At 34.3% G+C, this 15,721-nt stretch overlaps 1 protein-coding gene across 4 annotated transcripts in view; it reads left to right on the top strand.

Moving 5' to 3' along the window:
* The window catches only part of Naaladl2 (N-acetylated alpha-linked acidic dipeptidase like 2), a 1,175,859-nt gene that overhangs the window by 255,341 nt on the left and 904,797 nt on the right, over nucleotides 1–15,721 (top strand). The window contains exon 1 of one of the 4 annotated variants that reach the window (XM_048814265.1): nucleotides 10,888–11,433. The exons of the other annotated variants lie outside the window; for them this stretch is intronic. The gene's annotated coding sequence lies outside the window, so the exon portion shown is untranslated. Of the gene's footprint in view, nucleotides 1–10,887; nucleotides 11,434–15,721 lie in introns of those variants that run through there. 4 annotated transcript variants of the gene reach the window in all.

Raw genomic sequence — 15,721 nt, 5'->3', positions numbered from 1 at the left:
AGGCATAATTTTAGATATTGAGGATAGTACATGAACTTATGGACATTTGCTTTCCTTCCTTCTTCATAGGTTGTAAAGCATAATTGCTTTGAGGAAACATGGGTCATTTTTATGCTATCTCTTAAGTCTTGACAATCAAATAACTTAAGCATAAACTTTTGAAACTTAAATTTTGTTATTTGTAAAATGAAGACGCAGGATAATAGTAAGAATCAAGTAATATAAGTCTAATAAGCATAAAACAATAATATTAAAGCTCTTATTTATTGACCTGTTTACTGAGTGCCAGGTTTTCCACTGAATAATTTAGACTTGTTATATCATTTTCTCCCTACAACTCTTTAAAAAGTACTATTTGTTTCCCTTTTTACAGATTAGAAGAATGAGGGTTAGTGTTTACCAAATTGGCCCCAAATCACACAATTGTAGAAGCCAACTCCAGAGCTCAGCAGTCTTGAAATACACCAATTACTCTGTTGCCATCTGAAACAGAATTTAACATTAAGCCTTTGATTCAATCAGATTAGCTCCTTTCCCTTTTCCCTCTGGTAGTGTTAGGTCAATCCAAGCTATTTAGGGGAAGAAAGGATAATAAAAAGAAATAGAAAGAAATTCTTTGAATTTCAAAGGAATCTAATCAGACCTGGGGCCTTGTGACAGGTGACCTGCATCAACATGTTTTGGGCTCCTAGGATACTGAAACTTTTACTACTTAGAAAATCAGATTGATGGGTACTGTTCCTTCTGGACCAAGTAGTATTTGCAATTAGAGTGTCATTAATGGAAAAAGCATAATGTCATGCCTTTTGAAAATAAAACCATCAAGATTTGCTTTAAAGATACTTGCTTAATAATTGAGATATATTAAAATAATGTTATATAGTTTACAATATTATGTATCATTTGTATGGTAATATTTGAAGCTTCTTAAAGTAAAAGTGAGGATCCAAATAATAACTGTGAATATAGCCACAATTTCAGGGAAAATTAGGTAACAAAAAAATGCTTTGTTTCTAGTAGTATTTCTCATGTTTGAAGCCACATTATGAACTAATTTATGAACTAATTTACTAAAATATTAGATTGACCTTATTTTATTAAATTAAATGTTCAACATTTATCTATAAATTTAACTATACCCCCCAAATGTTCTTGAACTTAAATTTCCAATTCTCTTCAGAGGGTTATATCAATATAATAATTAATGCAATGAAATCCTAGTATTTTATGCACTGGGGAAGATTATTGAGAGAAAAATGTTGAATAGCATTTATCACAAACTCCTTCTTTGCAGAAGAGAAAATTCAGTGACTTTGCAAAGTATCTAATGTTATTGGAGTAGAAAATGAAAAATATCCATAAAAAATAATCCAAGTTGATGAAAATTGTAGGGTAAAAATAATTTGAAATTGAACTTTCAAAGGTAGGGTTAGGTCATAAGTCTTTTGTTTAGTCTTTGTTTGGAAATCTAAAAAGAAAAAAAAAATCCAAAATAATTTTAGAATCATAACATTTGAGAGATGATTAAAAACTGAAGTTAACTAGTCAACCTCCCTCACTTCTTATGTTAAATGAGGAGATTGAGACTGAGAAAGAATAAGTAGAAAACAGAGTTGTAAAGGACAAAAGACCTTGGAATCCATCTACTACAATGTGCTTTTTGTGATCCAAAAAATTTGAGAGATTTTGAAGGAATACAGAGGTCATTACTGCCAGAGCCAGGTATATATATCCACTGACCACTTCTTTCTATTATTTACTATTTTTATCAAAGATGAAACATGATTATTTATTCACTTGATGCACTCAGTAGTATTGCCAAATGCTAAATATCGCTAACCAGTATGTAACAGTTCATGATATTTTGTTTCAATTTACAGTTGTAAGGTAGGCAACTTTTGTGTACCATATATGTAATTCCCATTCCTGAGAATTAGGAATAAAAAGCAAACAAGGTGCATATCACACTGCTGTGAGAAGGTCAAGGTTGAAGGTTTTCAGAGCTGAATTTACAGAAGCATTGATCACTAATAATATTGACAACAGTAACTTTTGGGTTAAATAAGAATAAGAACCTTTTACTATGGCAGTAGTTGGGAGAATGGAGAGAAATAGAGGAGTAAGTCCACGATTTAAAAAAAAAAAGTAGAAATGGTAGATTTCTTATAATATGAATCTTATAACTAGGAACAACCAGGGAAAATTTATTTGAATGATAAAAGATAATCTGAAGCAAATATAAACAAAATTTGTTATGAATAACTTGGAAGGTATATATGTGCAAATTACGCCCTATCTGTCTTTATTTCTTCCTGTTTTCTTTGACATCATGAAAATAATAGAAAGAAGATTTTAAAGGCCAAGAAAATAACAGTCCACCAAATTATTTAATTTGGACTGGGTAAAATGCACACACACTCACCAATACATACAAACACACACACACACACACACACATACATATACACATAAAGTTGGTCATCACAAAGTCAATCCTGAAACCCACATAAAGACATAAGGTACTGTACCAAATGGGAAGGTGATTTAAATAGTTGCAGATTAGGAATACATATATTTTTGTGAAATACTTATAGTAGCAGCTAAGATCCAGTAAGTACAATTTTTTTATTATCAGCTCTAAGAGAAGATGCCAAGGTTTATCTTTTGAGGTTAAATAAATGTGTTTTCTTCCCATCATACCTGTCTCTTCCACTGTCTCACCTACTTGCACTTGATCTGTATTAGAAGATGGACAGTTTCCTGTGGCTTGGAAATTTTCAGAAACTTGCCATTTTTAATATAGGAGTTGAAAGGGTGGAATAGTAGTGAACACCAGCCTTATTTGTGTGTGTGTGTGTGTGTGTGTGTGTGTTTCTGTGTTAATTGACAATGATGTTGCTTAAGTTCAAAGTCTTTCAGGATGGATTCTTTTTATTTATTTTTGAATATAAAATTTAGGGCAGCTTTGCAGATAACACAATTTTTAATATTATTCAGTAGAATGCCATTTGTTGGCAAAATGATAACATGAGAAATTGTTTGCATTTCTTTCCATCACTTGAATTTTCACACCATACAACACCTGCCTGCCCAGAGGAATGGGATATCTTAACCTAACAGTGTGATGGTGAAAGAAGTAATCAGAGAGAGAGTCACCCTGGTACTTTGCAGAAACTGAGTGAGTTCCTGTTGCCAGCTCAAATGACGCTTTTCCCCGGGAAGAGTAACCCACTTCACCTCTGTGGCTCTCTCAGGCCCATGTCGGTTGAATACTCCTCACCAGTTCTAAAAGTTTGGGCATTTTGTTTAGAAATTGTTAGACTATTAATGCATTTCAGAGGCAGTGCTAAAGGAAAAAGACTTCTCCTTTCCCTGGAAAATGCCTCTTTCTACCCTATTTCTAGTTTATTCTTATGTTATTCAGTGCTTGCATTCACATGGGATGCTGTGTTACATTTTTTAGTTGTTTCTGTCTTTTCAGAAATTAGTCACTACAGAATCTGTTCTTGTGGCTCTTGGGCCATGAGTCATGGCATTTCAGGTTGCCCTTTTAGAAACAGCCATTTGAATGTGTCCTCAGATACACAAGCACTGTTGATCTTCGCCTTGTCCCTCATTGGATCTTCCTGTGTCATTGCTATCTTCAAATTTTCTCTTAGACTCTTGTGAAGTGTAAGATATAAATGAAACAAAGAACAGTGAGGAGTGGAGCGGGGGATGTACCTCAGTGGTAGAGTACTTGCCTAGCATGCACTGAGCCCAAAGTTCTGATCCTGAACATCACACATACAAAAGGGAGGGGACAGGTAAGGCAGCCTGCTATAAACATTATATGTCATAAACAAAGCTATGAATTTAATAGTTTATTTCTCTGGCCACATTAAAGGGCACCTTCTTCAAAAAAGCCTTAATAAATAACTTATGCCACTTAGATAATTATAAGACATTTTGTATTGTCATAATTTCTTTCTATCAGTATTTTAAAACACTAGCTGAATTTTCTTTCCTAGGGTTCTCTTTTGAATAATTTTTTAACAAGTATTTATTGAACATCTACCTTGGAATAGGCATTGTTCCAGGTACTTGGCACGTAACGGGGAACAAAATTGACAAAAATGCTTTAGGGCTTATATTCTAGCAGGAATGACATAAAACAAAATAAAATATTGACATCTCAGCAAGCTGAAAATTTGAGCCTGCACAGGCAGCTGTGCAATTTGTGCACTGTACAACTTCACTGTCATTCACCTTATTATCCATGTGGATGGTACTCCCCAGACTTTGCAGAAAAAATCTATGACATCCTAAGTGTCAGCCCTAGGGTTGAGCCAGGTTTAGGAAGAGGCAACTGCTTTTGGTTCAGTGCCACATGTCTTCTTGGTCGTTAATAGAACTGAAGTTTTTGAAGGAACAAGTTTAAATCTTGGTGAAAATCAGCACAAATGAGAACTTCAGTATTATATACCCTTCGAAATAAACATTGACTGCAGTTAAGCTCAAAGAATTTAGTAACATGATATTGGAAAACATCAGACTCCACGAATCTCCATATCCTTTTAGGAAACTGTGAAGTGTGAGATAGAAATGCAACAAAGGAAAGGGAGGACTGGGGCTAGAGATGAATCTCAGTGGTAGAGTTGTTGGCAAGACTAATTTTTCTGTCTAGTGTGAGATTCTTCAAGATATAAAAGATCTAAAATTCAAGTTTTGAGTAGAAGTTCTTATTGCCCATTGAACACTTCTGTGTTATGGTGCCCAACCTTATATGACATACTTATATGGGCTCTTGCCAGTCCCAGTCCACTGATGTTACCATGTGGGTGGCAGGCTGTGCCTTGGCTTATAGGTGCCAGAGGACTCACCTGCTGGCTTGGCCACAGCTGAGCACATTTACCATTTACTGGGATATGTTCACACAAATATCTAGGAGTAGACTGTCCCTTGAAGCTTTTATTTTTCATTTCTATTTTTCCTTTCCTCCAAAAATAGATTTATCAGGAATATCTGAATTCAGAAAAACTATTCTTTCTTATATTTTTGTTTTCCTGTTAGTTCTTGGTGTTGAATCGTGTGATTGAGCAAAGAATATAAAGTAATTGTTCTGTTGATAGCGAAATCCAAAGGTTTTGGCTCTTACCTGAATTGAAAATTTATAGTTACAACGTAGATCAACCCAAATAAAGTTGCTACCAATATAACAGAAGTACAGAAGTGAAGAGGCTTACTAGGAGCTTTGCATTGAGTATGCCTTATCTGAATTGCTTGGGACCAGATGTATTTTAGAATTCAGAACATTTTGAACTTCTGGTTTTTGGAGTAGGGATGCTCCATTGGTAGTCTATATAAATCTCCCTAAACTCAAAATACTCCCAAATCTCTATTATAGGTTGAGTCAAGTCCCTTGACAAGGGACTTGACTCAACCTATCATACCTCAACTCTAGTCTGTAACATTTTGATAGAGGTTAAGTAACATTTCTAGGAAAATTCCATTGCCCAAAAAGTTGGTAGAGGTGGGCAAAGTATCAGAGTATACAGATAACTTTTCTGCAAGTTACCATTTGTATATTTTATATGTACTTGAGTGCTAGCAATTCATTGTGCTTTCTTTAAGTCGGAAGAATGATAAATGGTTTTAGCTAGGCAGAGTTTTGCTGGCAACACATTCAGCATGAAAATTATATTATAAATTTGGTTATAAGTAAGCATAACTCAAGAATATAATAGGTATATAATAATGTCTTTAGCTGGCAGATAGTATGGTTTAGTAATTTAAAAAACAATGAATTTTTGAGTGGGATAAAACTAGATTTATACTCTAAGTGCAATATATGCCTGAAGACCTTGAGCATGAAACATTAGACCTGATCCCCTTTTTCATTATTAATAAAATGGAAATTTCGACACCTAATTTAGGCATGTTGTACAGATTAAGTCAGATAATATCACATATCTTCTCCAGCGTCTTATCCAAATGAGGTTCTCAATTGGTTGTTGCTATTACAGTTATTTAATTATATGTATATATGTTAGTGATTATTTATTTATTACAGATACATTTATTTTTAAAAATTCTATTTCTCTCACAGAATAAATTTGTCTATGATTATCACATATTTTTGTCCATGATAAGAGAGATTATATATTTGAAAAAATTTGCCAGTTAATCAAAGAGAATTTGATTTGTTATTTCTTAGTCCTCTTAATTGTTGTCTTCTGTATGTATTCTTTTGAAGTTTTATATTTTACTATAATATGGTTAATTTTTGAAAGCCTTTGGTTGTTGTATCTCCACTGTCATTTTTAATTTTGTCAGTATGTTTTTCTCAAAAATGTTAAATATTTTCAATTATATGCAATGAGACTTTAGAAATGATATATAGGGGCTGGGAATGTGGCTCAAGTGGTGGCCCGCTCGCCTGGCATGCGTGAGGCTCGGGTTCCATCCTCAGCACCACATACAAACAAAGATGTTGTGTCCGCCGAAAACTAAAAAAAAGTAAATATTAAAAAAAATTCTCTCTCTCTCTCTTTAAAAAAAAGAAATGATATATAAATGAATTTTTTTTCTATGAATTCACAATTAAAACAGGAAGCAATTTGGTATGTCTTATACATTTGAACACTTACTTAGCAAAATCATAAACTTATACAGGTACACACACACATATGCTTAGGAACAAAGCTTTATAAATGATACACAAACTTACCTTTGAGGCATATTACCATTATGAGTTAAAACAAAGGGGATAGAACCTTGATATTGGACTTTATGTGTACTCATACTGCCTGCCAATTTGGAATAGGAGTGAATAGTTGATGAGTGAGATAGTAATAATCAAGGTTGATCACAACCAACAACTATTAAGATCTTAAGTTATGATCAGCACAGCCTCAGAAGTCTGAAGTCCTCAAATATAATTCTGTGTGAGCTTAAGTGATCCTGTTACTTTTCGTCTGTGAATAGGAAGGCAGTTTTTAATATTTTATAAATTAACTGTACGTATTAATGAAAATTGTTTACAGGTATTTAAAGGTTTTACTCATGTAGTTTTAATATTATTTTGGCTATCTTCTTTTTCAAGATGTGTTTGTTATCAAATCCTTTTTTAAAAAATATTATAAACTTAATAATTTAATAACTGAGCTTTCTCTTAAGCAGAATTAATTCATAAATTCTGTACTTTGAATTACTGAATGTGTTTTGTTGTTCAAATATCTAGGTGTATATTTATGTTACTGTGATTGTTGACTCATTCCATTCTTTAAATTAAATACATTCTGCAACTGCAGGCCTCTGTTGGTATTAGGAATATATATATAAAAGCCCCTGATGTCTAGTGAAGGAAATATAGACATATAATAGAAATACAAAAAACTAGAGTAAAGTCAAAGTATAATAACATCTCCATCTGTATTGGGGGAGGTGGCTAAGACATTAAGATGAAGGTGATACTAAAAGTATATTGATATTAAATCTAGTTTCTGTTTAATGCAAGATAAGGTTCTACTTAACACCCAGTGCTGTGCTAGGGACTTATGAAAAGGTGGACAGGGTGGCTTTTTGATGTCTGAAGGCATACATGGGCATGGCTTACTTAGGATGTAGAGAGACACTGGGTGTTGCTAATAAATAGTGTATGTGAGGTTTGGTGATTTAAGGGTCGGAAATGTACATGAAGAAGTTGGTTGGAGGTTAATCATAAGGGCTTTCTATATTTTCCAAATATGCTTAGATTATATCCTGAACACAAATTGGAGCCAGTGAACATTTAGAAATGGGAGAGTGATATGCCTGTCCTGTTATTGAGAAAGTTGTCTGCAGTGATAGCATAAGGGAAGAGACTATTGGCAATATTGTTGTAAGAATATAAGAGAGCACAAAGCTCTGATGGAATTTTTAAAGGAGTTTACATGAATTTGAAAATTTCAGGGACATTTCTAGGAACAACTGTCAACATTTCATGTCTGGATTTAAAAAGGGACAGGGAAATAAAACATTTTTTTTTCATGCATACACCCAACTCATCCATACTCTTATTAAACACACATAATCAGACATTGCTCTAGGTAGGAGACATACAGAGACAAATTAGATACTTTTTTTTACCCTTAAAAAGTCATTGCTATAGATAACTGAGAGGAAGTCTAGTATACCAGAGGAAGAAGAGGAGGGGAGAAGGGGAAACAGAGAGGGGGGGGGAAAGGGGGGATCATAAACTGAAATCAATTTCCCTGAATTTATCAGTTCGTTGGGATAAACTCAACTACTATATATAATCAACCTTAAAGCTCTAGTAAAAAAACATTTTTTAATCAAGATAGGCTTATATTTATTTGCATATATTTAGTGATTGTGACAAATAAGGTTTATTTTTCCTACCAAAAAAAAAAAGAAAAGGAAGAAAGAAAGCTCATTGCTTGGTGTTTTTCCCAGGGATATTTTGGGGTTTTCTTTTTCTTATTAATCATCATAATAATTGATGCATACTTTTCCCATATGTAGAATAACAACACTAAGCTTTTCCAAAACATAATCTCATTAATCAGGTATTAATTATGATTGCTTTCTTTAAATACTCAGTCTTTTGTCTTCAATATTTTTTATGTCCTTGGGCTGGAATACTACTCTCTGTTTCTTTTAAGTGACTTGGAGAATGAAAATATGAATATAGCGGTTTTCAAGGCTAATGCATTACTGCATTAGAGACAAATATAAATATCTTACTCCTCCCACTCCAGGTTTTGATGGCAGATTTCTATGGAATATTTGTAGATTCAAATTAAGTAGAGAGAGTGTTAATTAGTGTGCATATTTTTAATTGTCTATAATAGGAAGCTAATTGGTGTTTTCCTTAAAGAATGAATTTAAGAAAATGTGATTTGAAAAGTATAGTTTTGCTAATCCTACTGATCCAAGTAACAGAGACTATTGATTGAGTAAAATAAGCATTTTTTATTGTTTTACAGCAAGCTGTGCTCTGAGAAAAGAATTAAATGGTGGTAATAACTATAAGATTCAATACATGATAATGCTGACCTCTGGGCATACTTTTATAATGATTAACTAATTAACTTATGTAACTGAAATTTTGCATTCTGCTATTGGTAGGTACAAGCAGATACAAATGATATAGTAGGTTAAAGTCAGGTTGGAAACAAAAGAAATAAATACGTGAACATAGTTACATAAACATCTTATTTGCCTCAATATCATCTACTGATATAAAAGGCTAAAGGGTAGTCTGGCAAAAGATTGGGTAAATCAAACATTAGAATGCTTTGTATTATGGAGAATAACTCTAAAAGGAGTTAAAGTGCTGGGAGCCGTTAGCCAAGTAGGTATGACAATTTCCTTGCCAGCGTACCCCGTGTTGCTTAGTGGAAGGACTCGTGGAAATAGGACATTTTGCAGTGACATTGCATGTAGGTGACCTTGCTCAAGGACCAGGGCGGATTAGGGTGTTCCCGGTTTAGGATAATCGGGTTTAGGGCGTTCCAGGTTTAAGATTATTCCTGCTGGGAATAGGGCGTATCCTGCTGCCTGAGTTCCCCTTGAGTTCTCACGAGATTCAGACAGTATCTTTGGGGAGATAGAAGCCCAGTGGAGGTGGATTTGGGCAGAGAACGTGGATTTCCCCAGAACGTGATTGTAGACGGCTGGCGTGAGTTCGGGAATAAAGAGTTGCTGTTTGAATCTACAAGCTGTGTGGTGGCTCGTGATTGTGTGCCCAGCCAGACTGCGGCATTAAAGGAATTTAAGGGGACAGTATCAGTGAAGGTCAGAATGGAGGCAATATATGTATTTATTGAGGAATATGTAAGATAGAATAGCCATATGGACAAATAGATTGATAAAATAATTCAAAGTTGGGGAGTATTGTGAACAAATATGATGCCAAGAGACTGGAGGGGTCTGAAGGCTGTGTGTGTGGGCCTAATGTGACTGTGGTGGTGCAGAAAGTTGGAAAAGAGTGGCAAAGGACAGAGACTGAGCAGAGAGAAAGATTGGTCCTGGAGGTTTGTTGAGGAATAGAGGCCCTTGGAGAGACCAAAGGTGACTTCATGGCCAGTAAAAGGGAAAGAGGAAAACAATACTCTTGGAATAAATACTATGTCCCTCAGAGCAAAGGAAGTTTCTTTTCTTTTAATGGATAATAGGTAGGTGTGAAGTCTAAATTCAGCCTCACATTGGGAACAGAGTATATAGTCAAAGACAGACAAAAAAAAAAAAAAAAGATCTACCTATGAATTTAACTAGGGCTGAACTTGAGTTGATCATCTGCAGCCCTAGGGAAGATCTCTCAGAACATAGATTTTTCCCATCCCTTTGGCTGAGGGTGATTTTGAGGTAGACTGGATATCAATGACATTTTCATCTGATACTTCATGTGGACATATGAGCGTATCTATAGAATGTTTGCTATGTTTTCCTTTAATATTACTTAAATTTCTAGTTAGAAAATCCTGGGGAAATAAGTGCCTATCTCATGTATAAAATATTTCCAGAAGTTATTGAGTGGAAGATACTAGGGAGAAGAGAATAAGACAAAACTTTCTAGTCAACACTTAGATGGAATTTTAGAGCACCAAACATTTTAAATGCTGCAGAAATATTTTGAAGTTCTTTCATTAGATATATTAGGTAGGTACGTTTATTTTTAATAGTTCAGCAATGATCTTCTCTTTTCTAGGCTATAGCTTCTGGAGTGATGGGGTGTGAGAGGAGGGATGAGATGAGTAAAGGGTAAATATCTTTTAGCTGAGTGAATCTGAAATGCCCTCTTCATCAGTTTGCATTATCCCTGTCTCCCTAGATTTCCAGTGTTGCCTTATGAGAAAGTGTCTTAAATAATGCCTCTTTCATTGGTTGCATACATGAATCATTTATGAGCTCTTTTGTTCACTTTTTACTATCCTATCCACCCAGCTTACCAAACTATTCCTTTAATCCATAGCTCCCTTCTGTTGGAATTCCTTTTAGAGGCATGTGACTCACTTATATGGAATTATAAACAATAGGTACAACCTTAGCTACCTTCCATGGCATCTATGTGGTTCTTCAGAAGCTCTATTCTTGCCATGCCAAATGATGGAAGCATGGCCCTAGTTCTGCTGTTTCTCTCTAATCCCCTTTCTCTACTTCTTAGGTAGCCTCAGAGGCACATCTGTTGATCATCTGCCCAGATAGACATCTAACCAGGGAATTATATATCTGAATTCCATTACTGAGAGCAACTCACATAATCTGTAGTTATCTTAACACACTACTCTTAGTTTCAAGGAGAACTTTGTCATGTTCGAATGCTCCCCACAAGGCGAAAGCTTGATGATGAGCCCCTTTCTTGACAGATGGGTGCTACAGAAGAGGTGAGGTGATGCTAAAGATGCTTCCACCATTTGGTGACTGCAGGACCAGTTGTGTCTCCTCACAGTAAGCCTGTCTCTTCTCTGCTTTTGAAGTTTGGTAACAATTTTCTTTAAATGTAAAGTAATTAGCATTCCTGGCAATTCTTCTCCAAAAGAAAGAGTCTCACATAACATCATGTTGTAAATCATATCACAGGTACACACCTATACATGCTATTGATTCTGGATACTCTTAGTTAAATAATCACACAAGTAATAGAAGTAAAAATTCTGAGTAATAAAAGAGAATGCTCTCAGAGATCCTTGGCTTTTCAATTTATCCAACCTCAATCTAAAAGCTTAGAATTACATGTAAATTTAGCTTAATGATCTGATAAGCTTGGTTCTAATTCTCCAAATTAGAAAGTTAGTCTGCTCTATGCTTATATACTGAGAAATGACAACTGCCAGCAAAGATGAGCATATACCCTCCTATAATTTGTTTAAAAAAGAAGGAAAGTATATTTGAAGACTTTCAAGGCTTTATAATGTAATTCATGTAATATAAAATTCACACATTTAAAATATACATTTCAGTAGCTTTTATTGCAGTCACCAAGTTGTGTAATCATTACCAAGCTCTAATTTTAGAATGTTTTTCTCACTTTCCTCCCCCAACTACACACAAAAAATTCTACACCCATTAGCAATAATTCCCCATCTCTACAACTATAGCTCTAATAACCACTACTGTACTTTCTGTCTCTAAAGATTGTTCTATTCAGAGAATTTCCTTTAAAAATATGGAGAAATAATGCAATATAAAGTCTGTTATGACAGGTTTGTTTCTCTTAGCACATATATTAAGGCTTATCCATGTTATGGCATCTATCAGTAGTTCATTAATTTTAGTGCTGAACATATTATTATAGATAAATTATAGTAAGATCTCTGATGCAAGTCAGTTTCATCATGAAAAAAATGTAGAGATGGAGGTAAGCATCCCATAGTTTTATTGGTGAATACCTGTGAAAGGGAAAGAGTGAAAACAGGGCTGCATAGTGAGGCTGAGAGGCCACAGTGCAGATCTCCCAACAGATTCTGCAGAGCCAGGAATGCCCCTTGGAGGAATCCTGCAGTGGGAAGAAATGGTCAGGCTCTTCTAACTTGGCCTTCTGCAGTTTGTTAGACAGGGGCAGTCCTGAAAATAAGGGGACCTCTGATTGGAAGTCTGAGGAAAATCCAGATAAAACAAACTGCTGTCAACTAACCATACTCCTTACAACTGGGAAGTTGGTCTTTCCTTAAAGGGCAATCTGAGTGTCATCATCTGTGTAGTTAACCTGGGTAAAATAAACATCTATTGAAAAGAATGTCATTTATCAGAACATACACAATGGGGAATGCCAAATTTAAAATATGCCACCACTGTAAAATCATTTCTTATCTTCTTTCCTTTAGCAATTCCTTGAAGGCGGATGTTCTTAACCATCCTTTGTGAATCAACTTTCTTCAAATAAGAATCTTTACACACAGTGGGAGCTTAATATATGTTGATTGACAGGCCTACTCAAGCAAGACAAATACTCCTAACTCTACACTAAGAAATGCTGCAGGATTACAAAGTGCATATGAAAGTTGCCTAAGGCTGTTGGGTGACTTCCCAAAGGATACACAATCCAAAATAGAAACCATGATCCACACAATGCCTGCCACTCAGCATGCTAACAAACCTCATCCCCCAGTGAATATTTCTGTTCAGGGAAGAGCCTTCAAGGATTAGCTCCTTTGTTAGTTCTGAAGCTCCATTGCTCTAGAGCCACTTTTGAAATGTTATTTTATAAATAACATTGAGCCGTATGCTACACCCAGTTTGAAGTGCCTAAAACCTGCCTGAATTCCATAGACCTCATTGTGAACTGAGAAGCTAATCTGTACTCCCTCAGCCTTGAAATTTGCCACTCAGAAAATTACATATTCACAATTTGGGAATCTGTAATGATGCATTGTAACCGACAGATGATCTAATCTTCGGGCACATATTGCTTTTGGTTTTACTTACTGGAGATAGCAGAGATTTCTCTCATTTCTATGATGGACCATTATGTATTTTTTATGAATCACGGCAGCAGTGTAATAAAATTAAAAAATTCCATTGATTGAGTTTTGAATGACTTCATTGCTCACCATGCACAATAAACCTGCATCTTTGTTTGCACATAATATACATATTTTAAAATATGCCTCATTTCAGCATATATAGCATCCTCTATAGTTATAGAAAACAATTTAATAAAATATTTTCCTAAAATTCCTTTGGGGTTAAAAGTAATAGAAAACAACTTTGGAAAATATTAGAGAGTCACATATAATTGGGAATTAATTAACTAAAGTTTTGCTTTATACACTTTTATTTTAATCATAGTAATAATAAAGTCACTATGCATTTGTTGACTGTTATTATCTTTTCAAAGAACAGAACATAGTAATCTTCTCTTTAATATTTTAGACACTTACCCAGAAACCACTGTCCTACCTCCTTGTAAGAAAGTCCTCTCTGTGAAATATACATTAGAGAATATTTTAACTAAAACCTGCATATATTTTATAGTTTATTTTAACTAAAATATGGCAGGTATATAAAAGAAAATATGATCTAACTCATTGCCTCCAAGGTTCCTTCTTTCTAAGTTCTGATATGAAGTGGTAGGAATTATAAGTAAAACTGGATTTCAATCCCATACAGTGACTAAAGTTTTTTTTTTTAATATGAAGAAATATTTATAGTTAAGATCTAATTGTTTTGCTTTTAAATACCTTTTTTAAAATGTATTCTTCTCTTTCCATGTTTCTATTGGTGCATTATAGTTGTACATACTGTTGGGATTTATTGTTACATATTTGTATACACCCACAATAAAACAGTATAGAGTGGCCAATATCACTCCCCAGCACTTTGCCTCTTCCTCCCCACCTCCCATCCCCTAGTCTCTTTCCTCTACTGATCTCCCTTTGATGAGTTCCCCATCCCCTAGTCTTTTTTTTCCCCTTTATTTCTCTCTAGTTTCCACATATGAGAGAAAACATATGCCCCTTGACCCTCTGAGTTCGGCTTAACATAATGGTTTCAAGTTCCATACATTTTCCTGCAAGTGACATAATTTCATTTTTCTTTATGGATGAATAAAACTCCATTGTATATATAAACCACATATTCTATTCATCCATTGACGGACATTGAGGCTATTTCTATAGTTTGGTTATTATGAATTGTGCAAGGGTATGCATGTATCACTATAGTATGATAACTTGAATTGTTTAGGACAAATACATTCCAAGGAGTGGAATTTACTTTTAAATATTTTTGCACTGGTTATTCATCACCCAAATATTTAGTCTTTACAAGAAGCCTTGTTACAATCTTTACATAAAAATCACCAACTGTTAAAGGTAGAAAAACAAAAGCTCATTTCTTGAAAATGATGAAAGTCAAATATACTTAAAAAATAACCCAATGTATACCTGAGAAATGATACATATCTAGTATGGGAAAATAATAGTCAGACTATTGTCTCTACTGTTTTTGTCTTGGTGTGAATTCTTTGATTTTCTGAATGACTTAAAGTTAAAGGAATGAAAAACATAGAAAGGACATCCAAACTCAGAACCTGTCCTGTTCAACGTGGAGTTTGGGCCATCTATTGTTTGTGTAATCAGAACCTCTCTCTTCTGCAGGTACATGCATATGCCTAAGAACCTCCAACTTCATGGTTTAGCAGTTCCCATTGTCAATTTTCTTGTCTAAAGTTTATAGATAACTATTACAAAAATCAAATCAGTCTTAGAAAATGATCTGGAAAATGCATAAAGACTATAGTACTAATAGAAATATAATATATATGTATCATACATACATAAATATACATAAATATATTAATATGATACTGGCATTGCAATTGAAATGCTATGCCTATCACACAAACAGATTTTGAACCTGTATTTCGTGAATGCTCAATATATGTATACTGGAATGGTGCTGGAATTATATTGTATAACAAGTAGAGAAACATTCCATATTTTCTATGAGTTAGAGGAATGTAGAACCCTATTTTCAGTGTGGTAGCCTAGGAAAAACTTCACATTTTAATTGTCCCTGAGAAGGGAAGGGAGAACCTGAAAATTATCTTAGATTACTAAAGAGATATATCTAGCTTGATTGAGATAAAATTCCTTATCTATAATCCATCTCAAGTCCTTTGATGTCTTCTATTAAATAGATGCAAGCAGAACACTCGTTAAAATGAGGGAGAGCCATACCCAGATAAGTGAGGAAGAACATATTTGTTCAACTTTTATATATATATATATATATA

This window comes from Marmota marmota, unplaced genomic scaffold (assembly GCF_001458135.2).
Source record: "Marmota marmota marmota unplaced genomic scaffold, marMar, whole genome shotgun sequence".
Classification (NCBI taxonomy): domain Eukaryota; kingdom Metazoa; phylum Chordata; class Mammalia; order Rodentia; family Sciuridae; genus Marmota; species Marmota marmota.
This window is presented reverse-complemented; position numbering and strand designations above follow the sequence as displayed.